This window comes from Phyllobates terribilis, unplaced genomic scaffold, assembly GCF_046119375.1.
Source record: "Phyllobates terribilis strain yellow unplaced genomic scaffold, ASM4611937v1 Scaffold_2__4_contigs__length_985480577, whole genome shotgun sequence".
Lineage (NCBI taxonomy): Eukaryota > Metazoa > Chordata > Amphibia > Anura > Dendrobatidae > Phyllobates > Phyllobates terribilis.
Genome location: NW_027362762.1, coordinates 931,057,124 through 931,073,380, shown reverse-complemented (window position 1 = coordinate 931,073,380; position 16,257 = coordinate 931,057,124). Strand labels below are relative to the sequence as shown.

At 42.9% G+C, this 16,257-nt stretch overlaps 1 long non-coding RNA gene across 1 annotated transcript in view; it reads left to right on the top strand.

Moving 5' to 3' along the window:
* LOC141237296 (uncharacterized) overlaps nucleotides 1-16,257 on the top strand; it is a 317,494-nt gene that overhangs the window by 50,732 nt on the left and 250,505 nt on the right. The window contains exon 2 of the long non-coding RNA XR_012302858.1: nucleotides 13,349-13,484. This is a non-coding gene — a long non-coding RNA (uncharacterized lncRNA). The remainder of the gene's footprint in view (nucleotides 1-13,348; nucleotides 13,485-16,257) is intronic.

Here is a 16,257-nt window from a genome sequence, read left to right as displayed (position 1 = left end):
GTAGGATGCCTTGCGGTGGACAGCCGAGCTCGATCCTTATAAAAGCTTTTCAACTGCAGCAGCTTTAGTGGACGCTACTGGAGCTGGAATTACGCGGCTGCTGGCATGAGACTTGCCCTCCAATAGATCCTTGTAAATGGATTTAAAGTGTATTCATTCAAATTAGAGAGACAATTTAAATTAAAAAGCTTAGAGCTGCCTCCACCACAGGGGAGCTCGCTCGACCCACCAGCGGACAGGCACCAGTATTGGGAGAGGGGGGCTGGCCGTCAGGGTTCACCGCGGCTCTGGCACAAACCCGGCGACACGGAGGTGGCACGGGCAGGAGCGGACTGAACGTGTCGGCTTCTCACTTTTTGGATTTTAGAAGGGCATGACATGCCTATATCTGTGTCTCCCCCTCCTTTTACTCCTCCACCTCTTTTCTTTTCGCATGACTATATGTACTTGTCACTTTTCCATGTGTTAGTTGTGTCTTCAGAGCAGTTTGTCAGCTTTTGGACACCTTTGAAGGTGTTTTCTATGTGTTTCTATGTGTTTTTGTTTGCCTGCCATTGGTTTTAACGGTGTTCGAAGGTGTTCGACGAACAGTTCGGCGAACACACGGGTGTTCGACGAACCGAACCGAACTCGAACACTACGGGGGTGGCTCAACACTACTCAGGATGTCATTAATAAGGTTCTGAAAAAATGCAGGTGCATTGGTAAGACCAAAAGGCATCACCAGATTCTCAAAATGACCTACTGGAGTGTTAAAAGCAGTTTTCCATTCATCACCCTCCTTCACACGTAACAAATTGTATGCCCCCCGGAGATCAATTTTGGAGAACCACTTGGCTCCCACTAACTGGTTAAACAAGTCAGGAATTAACGGTAATGGGTAGAAATTGCGTACAGTAATCTTATTAATTTCACGAAAATCCAGACATGGACGTAAACTGCGGTCCTTTTTTTTAACAAAGAAGAATCCAACTGCCACAGGCAACTTAGAAGGTCTAATATGACCAGCAGCCAGGCTAGTCTGTATGTACTCCTCCAAGGCCTTTCTTTCAGGGATAGTCAGATTAAACAAGCGACTTTTGGGAAGAGTGGCACCTGGAACAAACTCAATGGCGCAATCATAATCCCTATGAGGAGGTAAAACTTGCGACTCCTCCTCCGAAAAAAGGTAATTCCACTTTTTCCACAGCCGCAATGCGACCATTACAACATTTATCATAGCACTTCGGACTCCAAGACTTAATCACATTAGTAGACCAGTCCAATAAAGGATTGTACAGTCTTAACCAAGGCAATCCTAGAACAACTGGAGAGGGCAAATTATCCAAAACAACCAAGTCCAAAATTTCTTGGTGAACTCCATTGATAGTGAGAGGAAATGCAGCAGTCTTGTGAGTAATACATTTCAAGGGAGTGTTATCAATTGCAACCACAGAAATAGGTGATGACAAAGGTTTGAATTTCAATTTAAGGTTTTCCAAAAACCCTTTATCAATCACATTAAGTGTTGAACCACAATCCACAAATACCTGAAATTCAATCAAATCTCCCTTCAGAGTAGTACTCCCAGAAAGAAACACTCCTGCAGAGCATAAACAGGCTATACGGGCGTAACTGACCTTTTTTTTTTGTTTACTTAAACGACGCTCACAATACTTAATCAAATGGTCAGCTTTACCACAATAAAGACACAATCCCTCTGCGAATCTCCAGTCTTTTTCCTGAGAGCGAAGTGACATCCCCCCAACCTCCATCAGTTCCCCTCTGTCAGAGTAGATTTTCTGGGGACTAGGACCTGACATTACAGGAGTCTTTACCTCATTGAGCCTGCACCTCAGTCTCCTGTCTATACGAACAGCTAACTGCATAGCTTCCTGCAGAGTCTCAGGTGCAGGGAATGCAATTAGCAAATCCTTAACCCTTTCACTCAGACCAGCAAGAAATAAACATCTCAGCGCCGAATCATTCCACTTAACTTCTGAAGCCCATCTCCTGAAGTGTGTGCAATAATTTTCAACATCATCAGACCCCTGATTCAAACGTCTAAGTTCTGATTCAGCAGATGAGATTCGATCAGTATCGTCATATAATAGCCCCATAGCAGAAAAAAATTCTTCGACAGAACTTAAAAACGGATCATTAGGCTGGAGAGAAAAGGCCCACCCCTGTGGTTCATTGCGCAACAGTGACATAATAAACCAATGCGCTGTGATTCATTCCCAGAGGATCCTGGTCTCAAACGAAAATATAACTAACAAGCATTTTTAAAGGAAAAAAAATCTTGCTGTTTACCATAAAAAACATCAGGCAGTCCTACCTTGGGTTCGACAAAATGCTCTCCAGGACAGCTACTCACGTGTTGCTGAAGCTCGGCCACCTCCAGAGACAATCCCTGCAGGCGTTGAGCCAACTCCTGGACGGAAACCATACTGATCCCCGAATTTCTTTCCTTTTAGTTTTTTGGGCTGGACTTACTGTTATGATCTGCAACATGTACTAAGGAAAGATAGGGGAAAGCTGTCTCTACAGTAAGACTAAGCTGAATCCCTACGATGTAGCGGGCTGCCTGTTCCTTGTGAACAGACCCGCCTTAGTCCTTGGCTAGTCTGAACGAAGACCTATAGAATTAAAGGAGGGGTCCCTAAATGAACTAAAGACTGGGACAAAAATGGGACATCTCCTAAACAGAAGTTGTTGCAGAGCGCAAAAGACAAACTGACAAAAAGTACTAGAGGTCCCAGAGAACCAAGCGAACTTGACAGAGAAAGGCACAGAAGCACCAGGCTAGAGAGACAGTAGAACACTGAAGTCCAGCACAGCCAGGAGGGCGGAGCTGGAATATAAAGGCAGATGGTCACATGACCGCAAACCACAAGATAGAAAAACAAACAGGAGGGTTCTAACACTTCCCCCACTTCCTATAGATACACAAAAACAAGGCCAGCAACTTCCTGGAGAGACACAAAGACCCACCCTCTGCCCTTGAAGGCACACAAAGACCTGCCCCCGCTGTCTGTAGAGACAAAACCACATCCCCACTTCCTGTAGAGACACAAAAACCCACCCTTACTTCCTGTAGAGACTGCTACTCCCTCATTCCCTGTAGCTATACAATGCCCCGCCCCCACTTCCTATAGATTCAAAGACCCCTCCCCACTTCCTGTAGATCCAAAGTAACGCCCCCACTTCTTGTAGAAACAAAGCCTGCCCCCTCTTCCTGTAGAGTCACAAATACTCACTCTCACTCCCTGTAAAGACCAAAAGACCCGTCCCCACATTGTGTAGAAACAAAGCCAGCCCCCACTTCCTGTAGAGACAAAACCACATCCCCACTTCCTGTAGAGACACAATAATCCATCCCTACTTCCTGTAGAGACTGTTACACCCCCATTCCCTGTACAGATACAAAGACCCGCCCCCACTTCCTATAGAAACACATAGACCCGCCTCTACTTCCTATAGAGATGCAAAGACCCCTCCCCACTTCCTATAGAGATGCAAAGACCCCTCCCCACTTCCTATAGAGACGCAAAGACCCGCTCCCACTTCCTGTAGACACACAAAGACCCGCCCCTGTATCTTGTAGAGACACAGTGACCCACCCCCACTTCCTATAGAGACACAAAGACCCGCCCCCACTTCCTGTAGAGACACAAAGACCAGCCCCCACTGCCTGTAGAGACACAGAGACCCACCCCCGCTTCCTGTAGAGACACAGAGACCCGCCCCCGCTTCCTGTAGAGACACAGAGACCTGCCCCCGCTTCCTGTAGAGACACAAAGACCCGCCCCCGCTTCCTGTAGAGACACAGAGACCTTCCCCCGCTTCCTGTCTCGGTGTCTCTGCTGGTAGAGACTGATTACATTTGAAAACATACAGTCGACCGCAAGTTATACTGAATCTTTACAGTGATTTTTTGGGGGGTAAGACAACATAATTTTTAAAGAAAGTGCACATTGATTATTTAGTACATTATCAATGTGATCAAGTTTTATAAAAATTCGGGGACCGTTTATTTTTTTTAAATGTAATGCCTTTTTTTTGGCATTCATGTTGACATTGCAGTAAGGGATTGCTACTTAGGCCTTAGCTTCAAAACTGTCCAGAAAATATTTATACAATTGAATATTAGCAGGTAACCAAAATCAAGTATATTCCGCAGAAGAAGACACAGCAGTGATCGAACCCCGGAGACACATCAGTCACTCACTAATTAATATAAATTGGCTGATGAACAAGCTAATGATCCAGAATATGGTCTCTCAATCCTAATTGTGTACACAAGGGAGGTTGACCTCAAATTTTTCATCGGTTCAACGCTATTCCCCATCCATCTTCACGCTGACCTTTCCTTCCGCTCAAATAAGATCATTACCCAGCTGCTCTTTACATGAGGACTGGGACGCCTGGCCTACTTTCTACATAGTTTGTGCCTTAGGTACATACAGGTGCTTCTCACTAAATTAGAATCCTCATAAAGTTAATTTATTTCAGTTCTTCAGTGCAAAAAGTGAAACTCATATCTTATATAGAGTCATTACACACAGAGTGATCTATTTCAAGTGTTTCTGTTAATGTTGATGATTATAGATCACTCTGTGTGTAATGACTCTATATAATACATTTCACTTTTTGTATTGTAGAACTGAAATAAGTTAACTTTATGATGATATTCTAATTTAGTGAGAAGCATCTGTGTATATTGAGTCTAGCTTACTTTCTGGTCTTCAAACCTCAACCCAATTGCATAGCACTCAGATTTAAAGAGTTATTCCCCTCTTCATAGATGGATATTGTCGGATAGTGCTGGAAAAAAAACAAGAACTTTTGCAACTTACTGTTCATTATAATTTACATCCGTTCTTGAGATATTAACACTTTTCTTTTGTTTACAGCTTGTTGTCTAAGAAACCAACCACCGTTGCTGCCTAGCGTGTAAGCACGGCGTAGAATTTTCTGGAGCGTGGTGCTTACAAGCACAGCGATCCTGGCCACTTGCAAAACAGTGCTTAAAAGTTCAATAGAAAAGAGCTTGTAAACACTGCACATGTTCTGCTGTCTAGAAGCGGTGGTCGGTTGCCAAAACGACAAACTGTAAACAAAAAAAAAATAAAGTGTTAATGTCTCAAGAATGGCTGAAAATTTTAGCAAGCAGTAAATTGCAAAAGTGCGCATTTTTATTAGCACTATTCAATAATACCCATTTATTAAGATGAGACTAACCATTCAGGGGTATCTGTCACCAGGCTGCCATTTTATTTTAGGCATCTTAATAAGGTTATGTCATAAAAGTGATATATGATTATCTGTCTCTCACCTTCCAGACTTCCCCCGGAACTATGAACTTTAAAACAGACTTTGGGGAGAACTCAGTGTTCAGCATTTAGCACCGGACACTAACTGCTCGGTATGAACCCCGAACTTTTAAGTTCAGGTTCGCTGATCTCTCATCATCAGAGCTCAGACCCTTAACTGGCAAGTAGTGCTGGATGATTTCAGCTCTGAAAGTAGCTGTGACTGGTTGGCAAACATGAACTTTTTGGATATTCCAGTACACTTTCAAGAAATATTACTGAAAATGAATGATTATACAGGACTGACTGAGTTTTCCTGCATAGCCAGGTGGCCAGGGTGTCACTATGCAGGAAAAGACTGTGAAGTCATTAGTGACCCTTCTGTTATGTTCTGCAACTTAGAACTAAGGAATAGGAGGGAAAAGCTGTCCCTGTACTGAGACTCCGCTTAAACCCTATGCTGGGGTGGGTGCCCTATTCCTTGTGAATAGCCCCACCGACACTCCTGCACTGAACTCAAACGAAGACCTGAAGGAAGGGGAAAGGGTGTCCCTTAAAGATCTAAGGACAGGGAGCAAAAACAGGAGACCTCCTCAAAGAAAAGTAAGTTGCAGAAATGAAGATAAAAGGAAACAAAACTGGTGGAACAAGAAGTCCCAGGATATCAATTGTCCTAAGCACAAAGAACTAACAAGGCAACTTAGCCAGAGCACAAGTGAAACAATACTGATGTCCAGCTGGAAATGGAGACAGGTGCTGAGTAATAAAGAGTGAGGAGATCACGTGACCAAGACACCCAGCACCAGAGGAAAAGACTAGAAGCCAGCAAACCACAAAAATATGGCCGAAAAGTAAAACAACATAGATTCTAACAGTACCTCCCCTTTTACGAGAATCCTCCTGATCCTCTAGGCCGAGCCTTACCAGGAAATTTCCTGTCAAAAGCATTAATTAGCTTTGAGGCCGAGACATCCTCGGCCATCACCCAGGAATTATCCTCGGGGCCCAAACCATTCCAGGACACAAGATACTGTAATCTCCCTCTATGCCACCTGGAATCCAAAATGCGAGAAATCTCAAATTCACCGTCCTCATCAGCAGGAGGAACAGTAGGCTTCACCTGTTCATCAGGCGTGTTGGCCTTCTTAAGTAACGACACATGAAACATAGAATTAATCCTCCAGGACGAGGGAATGCCCAACCTCACCGCTGCCGAATTGACAATCTGAAGCACTTTGAAAGGACCCACAAATTTAGGCCCCAGTTTTTTAGAAGGTATTTTCAAATGAAGATTCCTAGAGGGCAACCAAACCATGTCCCCAACAGCGAACAAGGACTCCTTTTTTTTTCTTCAAAATACCTTTTTGATCTCCTGTTAACCTCTTTAAGATTCAGGCATACACTGGTCCAAACCCTCTCCAAATCACCAGAAAAATTGTCCTCCTCCGGTAAAGCAGCCCCAACTTTGGAAAATGGACCAAAAGATGGATGCCTGCCAGTACAACAAAAAAAAGGAGAACACCCAGCCGAGGAAGAAGTATGATTATTAAGGGCAAACTCCGCAAGTGGTAGAAATTCTTACCACATTTCCTGATTGTCTGCCACAAAACATCGCAAAAACTGCTCGACATCCTGGTTCTTCCTTTCAGTCTGTCCATTGGACTCTGGATGATACCCCAACGAGAATGACAAATGAATTTTCAATCTGTCACAAAAAGCACGCCAAAAGTGAGCTACATACTGTGGTCCTCTATCGGAAACAATGTCCGTGGGAACACCATGGAGCCTGACAATCTCCTTCACAAAAGCCTTAGCAAGAGTCTTGGCGCAAGGTAACTTGTTGAACGGAACCAGATGACACATTTTACTAAACCGGTCCACAACAACCCAGATGACAGAAAAAACCCCCGATACAGGCAGATCGGTGATAAAATCCATGGCAAGGTGCGTCCATGGCGAACTAGGAACTTCCAAGGGGCACAGCAACCCCGCAGCCGGAGCGTGAGAGGCTTTCGACCTAGTGCACACAGAACACTGATGCACCCACTTGATGACGTCCCTTTGCCACCCTGGCCACCAGAAACTCCGACCGATAGACTTCCTAGTTTCCGAAATCCCTCGGTGACCCGCCAACCGAGACTCATGACATTCAACAAACAACTCTCTCCTCAAGGCTATAGGCACAAACAATTTACCACACGGAGTGTTAGTTGGTGCCGCACTCTGAGCTCCTAGGATGCTATTCTCCAACTCAGAATCCAATGCGGCCACCACCACCTCTCTCTGCAAAATACACTCTTCCTTCTCAGCATTCACCCTCTGGAGAGAAACTACGAGACAAAGCGTCAGCCTTGACATTCTTTGTACCCAGGACAAAGGTTACGGAAAAATTGAACTGGGCAAAAACAGTGCCCACCTAGCCTGACGAGCATTCAAACGTTTAGCTGCGTCCAGATAAATAAAATTCTTATGATCAGTGAAAACCTGTATAGGATGTCAAGCCCCCTCCAAAAAATGTCACCAATGCTCGAACGCGGGTCTAATAGCCAACAACTCACGATTCCCAACATCATAGTTGAGCTCTGTCTCAGAATTTTTTTTTGAAAAGAAAGCACAGGGATGCACCCCATCCTCTCCCTCCTGGGACAGAACTGCCCCTACGTCTATAGATGAGGCATCCACCTCAGCCAAAAATGGCTTGATCTTATCCGTCTGGATAAGAACAGGAGCAGAGCTGAACCTCTCCTTGAGATACTCAAAGGCTTCAATAGCCTCAGTGGACCATTGAACTGTATTAGCACCCTTCTTGGTGAGATCAGTAATGGGTTTAGCGATGACAGAGAAATTCTTTATGAATTTCCTTTAATAATTGGCAAACCCCAAAAATCTCTGTACGGACTTCAAACCTTCAGGCCTTGGCCACTCCAGCACAGCCTGAACTTTCACCAGGTCCATCTCAAAACCATCACAAGAGACAAAGTAACCCAAAAAAACTAATTTTCTGGACAGCAAACTGACACTTCTCCAATTTAGCAAAGAGTATGTTATCTCTCAGTATCTGAAGAACTTTGCGGACTCTCTGCCAATGAGACTCAAGATCCGATGAATAAATCAAAATGTCATCCAGATACACAATAACACTCCTACTGATCAAGGGTCTCAGAATGTCATTGATGAAATTTTTAAACAATGCAGGAGCGTTAGTAAGCCCAAAAGGCATCACCAAACACCAAAATGACCTTCCGGGGTGTTAAAAGCTGTCTTCCATTAATCTCCGTCCTTCACCCGCAGCAAATTATATGCCCCACGAAGGTCAATCTTAGAAAACCATTTAGCTCCGGTCAATTGGTTAAACAAATCTGGAATAAGTGGTAACAGGTAAGAATTGCGCACAGTGATCTTATTAATCTCCCAAAAATCCAGACATGCCTAAGACCCCCATCCTTCTTTTTGACAAAAAAGAACCCAACCGCCACAGGAGACTTAGAGGGTCTTATGTGACCTGCAGCTAAACTAGTCTGAAGGTATTCTTTCAAAGCCTCCCTCTCTGGAATTGTCAGATTAAACAACCCACTCTTAGGGAGCTTAGCATCAGGGACGAAGTCAATAGCGCAATCGTAATCTCTATGAGGTGGTAAAGGTTTCGACTCCACCTCCGAAAAAACCCTCCAAAAATCCTGAATGGGTTCAGGTAACTCCCCCTTCACAACAGCCGCAATATGAACATTACAACACTTACCATAACACCCCTGACCCCAGGATCTTATGGAACCAGACGACCAGTCCAGCAAAGGATTATGCACTTTTAAACAGGGCAACCCCAGGACGTCCGGGGAAGGCAATTTAGCAAGTACAAATAAGTCAATCTGCTCCTGATGTTCCATATTCATAGTAAGTGGAAACCCAGTGACCTTTTCGAAGAATGCTCCCATTCTCCAGGGGAGTATTATCAATTGCCACCACAGGAAAAGGAGACGACAAAGGTTCAGAACCAAACTTATACTTCTCAAGAAATTGTTGATCAATCAAATTAAGTGCAGAACTACAATCCACCATTACCTGAAACTCAATCGAACGACCCTGACACGGTGGTATTACTAGGAAAAAACACCCCAGCAGAACGTAAATATGCAATGCGAACAGGAGTGTTATTTCTACTGACCATTTTTTTTTCTTTCCTTAAAAAATGATCAGCCTTACCGCAATACAAGCAAAGTCCATCAGAGAACCTCCTGTCCCTCTCCTTGGAACGGGATGACATTGCCCCCACCTGCATAGGTTCCCCAGTGTCGGCAAGAATATCGAGGGAAACAGAATCCAGCAATACAGGGAACTTCTCCTCATTCTGTCTGGCCCTCAACCTTCTATCCACACGGATAGCTAACTGCATGGCAACTTGCAAAGTATCAGGTGCAGGGAATGCAACGAGCAAATCTTTAACCCTTTCACTCAAGCCTGGCAGAAACTGAAACTTGAGTGCAGGGTCATTCCACCTGACCTCTGCAGACCATCGTCTGAACAGGGTGCAATAACTCTCAGCATCAAGAGAACCCTGTTTGATACAACTGAGCTCTGCCTCAGCTGATGTAACCCGATCAGGATCAACATACAGCAAACCCATGGCATCAAAAAATGCCTCCATAGACCTCAAACAATGATCATCAGCAGACAAGGAAAACGCCCAGATTTGAGGTTCTTTACGCAATAGAGACATAATAATCCCTACACGCTGTAGTTCACTCCCAGAAGATCTAGGTCTGAGCCGAAAATACAACAAAACAAGCATTTTTGAATGAAAAAAAATCCTGTTGTTTCCCCGAGAAGCACTCAGGTAATCCTACTTAAGGTTCTTCATAGCGTTCTGCATGGTATTTACTCCCATACTGCTGAAGACCGGCAACCTCCAGAGTCAACCCTTGCAAGCGTTGAGCAAGCTCCTGGATGGTACTCATACTGAAGAAAACCCAGGAAGAGGAGAGGAGAAAAAAAAACCTTTTTTTTTTTACTTTTTTAAACGGGGCTGGACATGCTGTTATGTTCTGCAACTTAGAACTAAGGAATAGGAGGGAAAAGGTGTCCCTGCACTGAGACTCCACTTAAACCCTATGCTCGGGTGGGTGCCCTATTCCTTGTGAATAGCCCCACCGACACTCCTGCACTGAACTCAAACGAAGACCTGAAGGAAGGGGAAAGGGTGTCCCTAAAAGATCTAAGGACTGATAGCAAAAACAGGAGACCTCCTCAAAGAAAAGTAAGTTGCAGAAATGAAGATAAAAGGAAACAAAACTGGTGGAACAAGAAGTCCCAGGATATCAATTGTCCTAAGCACAAAGAACTAACAAGGCAACTTAGCTACAGCACAAGCTAAACAACACTGATGTCCAGCGGGGAATGGGAGACAGGTCCTGAGTAATAAAGAGTGAGGAGATCACGTGACCAAGACACCCAGCAGCAGAGGAAAAGACTAGAATTGGTGATGTAACCAGAGGTTGGACGCTCACCTATTACAGTTAGGTCTATATATATTTGGACAGAGACAATTTTCTAATTTTGATTCTAGACATTACCACAATGAATTTTAAACAAAACAATTCAGATGCAGTTGAAGTTCAGACTTTCAGCTTTCATTTGAGCGTATCCACATTAAAATTGGATGAAGGGTTTAGGAGTTTCAGCTCCTTAACATGTGCCACCCTGTTTTTAAAGGGACCAAAAGTAATTGGACAATTGACTCCAAGGCTATTTCATGGACAGGTGTGGGCAATCTTTTCGTTATGTCATTCTCAATTAAGCAGATAAAAGTTCTGGAGTTGATTTGAGGTGTGGTGCTTGCATTTGGAAGGTTTTGCTGTGAAGTAAACATGCAATCAAAGGAGCTCTCCATGCATGTGAAACAAGCCATCCTTAAGCTGCAAAAACAGAAAAAACCCATCCGAAAAATTGCTACAATATTAGGAGTGGCAAAATCTACAGTTTGGTACATCCTGAGAAAGAAAGAACGAAAGCACTGGTGAACTCATCAATGCAAAAAGACCTGGGCGCCCACGGAAGACAACAGTGGTGGATGATCGCAGAATAATCTCCATGGTGAAGGGAAACCCCTTCACAACAGCCAACCAAGTGAACAACACTCTCCAGGAGGTAGGCGTATCAATATCCAAATCTACCATAAAGAGAAGACTGGAAAAAGAGGAAAACCACTGTACAATGTATTTTGAATATGCAAGACCAAAATCACTCCAGTCACTGGCTAAAATTCAAGGCTGGAAATACAATATAAGGACCAATGAATGGCAGACCATTCGGTATAATTAATTGAAAAAAAGGAAAGAAAACCGAACATAAGATCCAAAAAATAATAATGGAAGGCAGGGATATAATGTATAAAATACCTTTATTAGACAGGGTGGTATACCATACGGTTAATAAAAAAGCGTACGCTGAACCGGCGATTACATAATTAGAGAAAAAAAAAAATTGAATTAAATTATGGACATATAAAACACATGATAGAGAAATATATGAGCGACTACTGTCGCGAAACTACCAAGAGACGTGGCATGTATAGGCAGGCAATAAATATTAAGAATAATAATGTGATAGTAATTAGTAATAAATATTATAATAAATACAGTATTGTAAAATACCAAAAGTGTGCACTGCCAGACCAAATAATAACCACTAGGCCACTATCGATTAAATAGAAATGGTAGAGAAAATACACTACTGACAGTAATGACTGTCATAGAGTAAAAAGAAAAGAGAGGGAAGATTCAAAAAAGTATACAAAACGAGAGAGTAGATGCAAAGACGCTCATATTGTACCTGAGAGTAATAGCCGGCCACGTGACGCTGCCTCGACGCGCGTTTCGGACCGCCGTCCTTCATCAGGGGGTAGTGTTAAGCAAGTATGCCATGTCTTAAATATTATAGCAAGTGATGTCAATTAGTAATAGAGGAGGGGGGTAAGTCCGGATCGTACTTTGTCACCGGAAACGGAAAGAGGAGGGGAGAGGGGAAGAGTATCGCGTGAATAGTAAACTCTCCCCTATGCGGTTCAAAAACCGGAAGTTATGCGTTCCAGCGTGACAGGAAGATGCTTACCAGCGGAGAACGGAAATGACAGCAAAGGTATGCGGTTCAAGAGTGAATGCTTGCGTTCCAGCATGAAATAAAGAGGGACGAACAAGCATGTATCTAAAGCTGGATGAGAAATATGGGCGCATCCGCCGTCAGGAGGGACCGCAGGCTGCCTCCACCCGCGTCAAGGGGGCCGACCGTCTCGGAAGGGGATCCGAGGGGTCGATCGCCATATAGATACGGGGGCTGCAGCCATGCGGGCCACAAACAGAGGATGCGCACAACCCTTACAGCGAACCCATATTAAAGGTATAATAACCTGGTGCACAACCCATACAGCGAACCCATATGGAACATAGTAATATCCGACAGAGAAAATAATAAATGGAAAAAGAAAAAAATAAGGAAATAATTATAAGAAGAAATACCAATGAGTAATAAGGATGAAATGGTAATAAAAAATAATGAAAATTAATTAATAATAACAAATAAAGAATCATAATAAATATTGAATAAGTGATAAAAAAATGAGAAAAAACAAATGAAAAAAAGTAGGAATGAGAAATAAGTGGTAAATAATGAAAAATCATAAGTGTGTGTGAGAGGATAAATATGAAAAGAAGTATGAAGAAGAACCCACAATGGGGTAGAAAAAACAAGCGTGAGTGACACAGGGGAAGATATACATAAGTATAATGAAAACCAAAAATAAGTGAAGGAAGAGAAATGTGGTATGAGTGAATATGTGAAGGTGTAAAGTGAAGGTGAATATGGATAAAAAACAATACAAAATATGCCACTTATTTTCATACCAAACTAAATTAATATAAAATATAACACCCATTCTGAATTCGCACATATCACACAATAAATACGACAATGGGCGATTATGAATTATAAATTAGTAAATAAGTATATAGCTAGTGAATAGATTATTAAATTATATAATAATGTATTTCAAAATTCTCTTGTAGGATGTAAGGATCGATCTTGCAGGGCACAGGAATCAGTCACCACCGACATGCTGGAAAATCATATAAGGGTGAAAGGACCTCGAAATCATGACATCCAGAACAAGGCATCAAACTTCATGAAGAAATCATCACAAAGGTAAATACTAAAAATTGAAAAAAGGGGAAAATTAAAACCAGATAAAACAACAATAAAAAGAATAGAAAGATAATGGTTCAATAGGTTATATAATGGGAGCAAAGCTAAGGTTTTCGTTGAGACCAAAAGGGGCAACAGTTTTAAGGGTCCAGATCCATTTAGCCTCCAACTGTGCTAACGGTATGCTCACCTTGCCACCCCTAATAGTAGATCTAATGCCATCGATCCCTATCACTTGTAGAAGGGAGGCATCACAGTTGTGGTATAGCTTGAAGTGGCGAGGTATGGTTTTAAGGAGCGATACGTCAGTACAATCCTTGGCTGCCAGAATCCCCAAAACGTGTTCACGCACACGTACCTTCAATTGTCTTGTCGTAAGACCAATATAGATAAGGGAACAAGGACATGTAGCGTGATAAATCACGGCTCTGGTATTACAGTCAATGGTATGCTTGATCGGAAAAGTTTTTTGGCCATCCGACCCTCCAAAGGATTCAGCGCGTCCAATATTTGGACACGCGACACATTTGCCACATGGTTTGCATCCTCGAGGTGGTTTGTGACTAGATAGAAAGTTTACTGGTGTGTTCACATAGTGACTCTTGACCAATGCATCACCCAAATTAGGAGATCTACGAAAGGTGATGCAAGGTTTAGAGTCCAGATACTGAGCTAAAATGGGGTCAGACAACAAAATGGGCCAAGATTTTTTGCAAGAAATGGCGCATAAGCTCCACATTGTTATGATACTGAGTGATAAGGCGAATATTCTTCTGGGGAGCTCTCTCTTTAATTGAATATAGTGCGTCGTGTCTTGCAATATGCTTGGCTTTTGACAGAGCGTTTACTATACCCTCTACTGAGTAGTCTCTCCTTCAATTCCTCAGCCTGTCTGACAAATTCACTCTCCTCAGAACAGATCCTTCTCACTCTAAGGAACTGGCCAATGGGTATTGACTAGTGTTGAGCGAACATGCTCGACACTGCTCGGTACTCGCCCGAGCATCACGCTACTCGGGATGTTTGGCGAGCACCGAGCATTTCCGGGTTACGCGGGCGGGAGCTCGGGTCTCCGCCCTGCATGGGATTGCCAGCCAGTCACTGTAATGCCACAGCCATGTTGTTTGTGGGCATTACAGTGATTGGCTGGCCGCACAGCGTCACCTCGAGTATTTAAAACCGGGCGCCGCCATCTTGGACACAGTCGCTCCGGATCAGACAGTGTAGGGACAGCGCTGCTGATTTAGGGAGAGATATATCCTGCAAAATAGTTAGTGTAGGGTCTGTAAAGGCTGCCAGAACAAACAAACAGTCCTTCTCAGGACTAATATCCATCCCAGGTATATCAGGCAGGCAGGCAGGCTGTATAGGAGACGCAGTGGTTATACCAGCAAACGCTGCATTACAGTCCTGTGTGCTGCTCCTGTTGCTGAAATTGCTGGACTTAGCTCCAGGTCCCGGGGGCCAGGAAAAATCCTTTTTTTTTAATCTAAATCCTCTTTTTTTTTCCTCCTTCACAATGTACAAATACCCATCTTATTAACCTTTTGGTGTCCCCCCCCCCCCCCCCAAAAAAAGTGTGCCTCTGATTTTTCAGACACAAATATATCTGTTGAAAATAGTCTGGTGTAGGCCAGAGAAATAGAAGTGTGGTTTTGCAGTTCTATGGCCATTTGTATCTAAAAAAAACAGTTTGAGTGTGTCGCTCACTGTTCAGCCGCAAATATATATATTTAAAAAAGTCTGGTATACACCAGTAAATTATTACTGTGGTTTTGCTGTTCCACGGTAAAACATCTCTATTATCCTGTTTTTGGCATTTTTTGCTGTATAAAAACAATAGTGTCTCCCGGATTTTTCAGACACAAATATATCTGTTGAAAATAGTCTGGTGTAGGCCAGAGAGACAGAAGTGTGCTTTTGCTGTTCCACGGTAAAAAATCTCTATTATCCTGCTTTTTGCATTTTTTGCTGTAAAAAAAAAAATAATAGTGTCTCCCTGATTTTTCAGACACAAATATATCTGTTGAAAATAGTCTGGTGTAGGCCCGAGAAATACAAGTGTGGTTTTGCAGTTCCACGGTATAAACCTGTGTATTATCCACTTTTGGGCCATTTGTATCTAAAAAAAACAGTTTGAGTGTGTCACTCACTGTTCAGCCGCAAATATATATATATTCAAAAAAGTCTGGTATACACCAGTAAATTATAACTGTGGTTTTGCTGTTCCATGGTAAAACATCTCTATTATCCTGCTTTTGGCATTTTTTGCCGTAAAAAATAAATAGTGTCTCCTGATTGTTCAGACACAAATATATCTGTTGAAAATAGTCTGGTGTAGGCCCGAGAAATACAAGTGTGGCTTTGCAGTTTCACGGTTCAAACCTCTGTATTATCCACTTTTGGGCAATTTGTATCTAAAAAAACAGTTTGAGTGTGTCGCTCACTGTTCAGCCGCAAATATCTCTATTTAAAAAAGTGTGGTATACCCCAGTAAACAATAACTGTGGTTTTGCCATCCCACGGTAAAAAATCTCTATTATTCAGGTTTTGGTAGTTTTTTCCGTAAAGAAAAACAGTAGTGTCTCCTGACTGTTGTGACACAAAAATATATCTGTTGAAAATAGTCTTGTGTAGGCCCGACATCCCAGTGTGGTTTCGCAGTTCCACGGGTCAAATCGCTGTAATATCCAGTTTTGGGCCTTTGGTATCTAAAAAAAAAGCAGTTTGAGTGTGTCGCTCACTGTTCAGCCGCAAATATCTCTATTTAAAA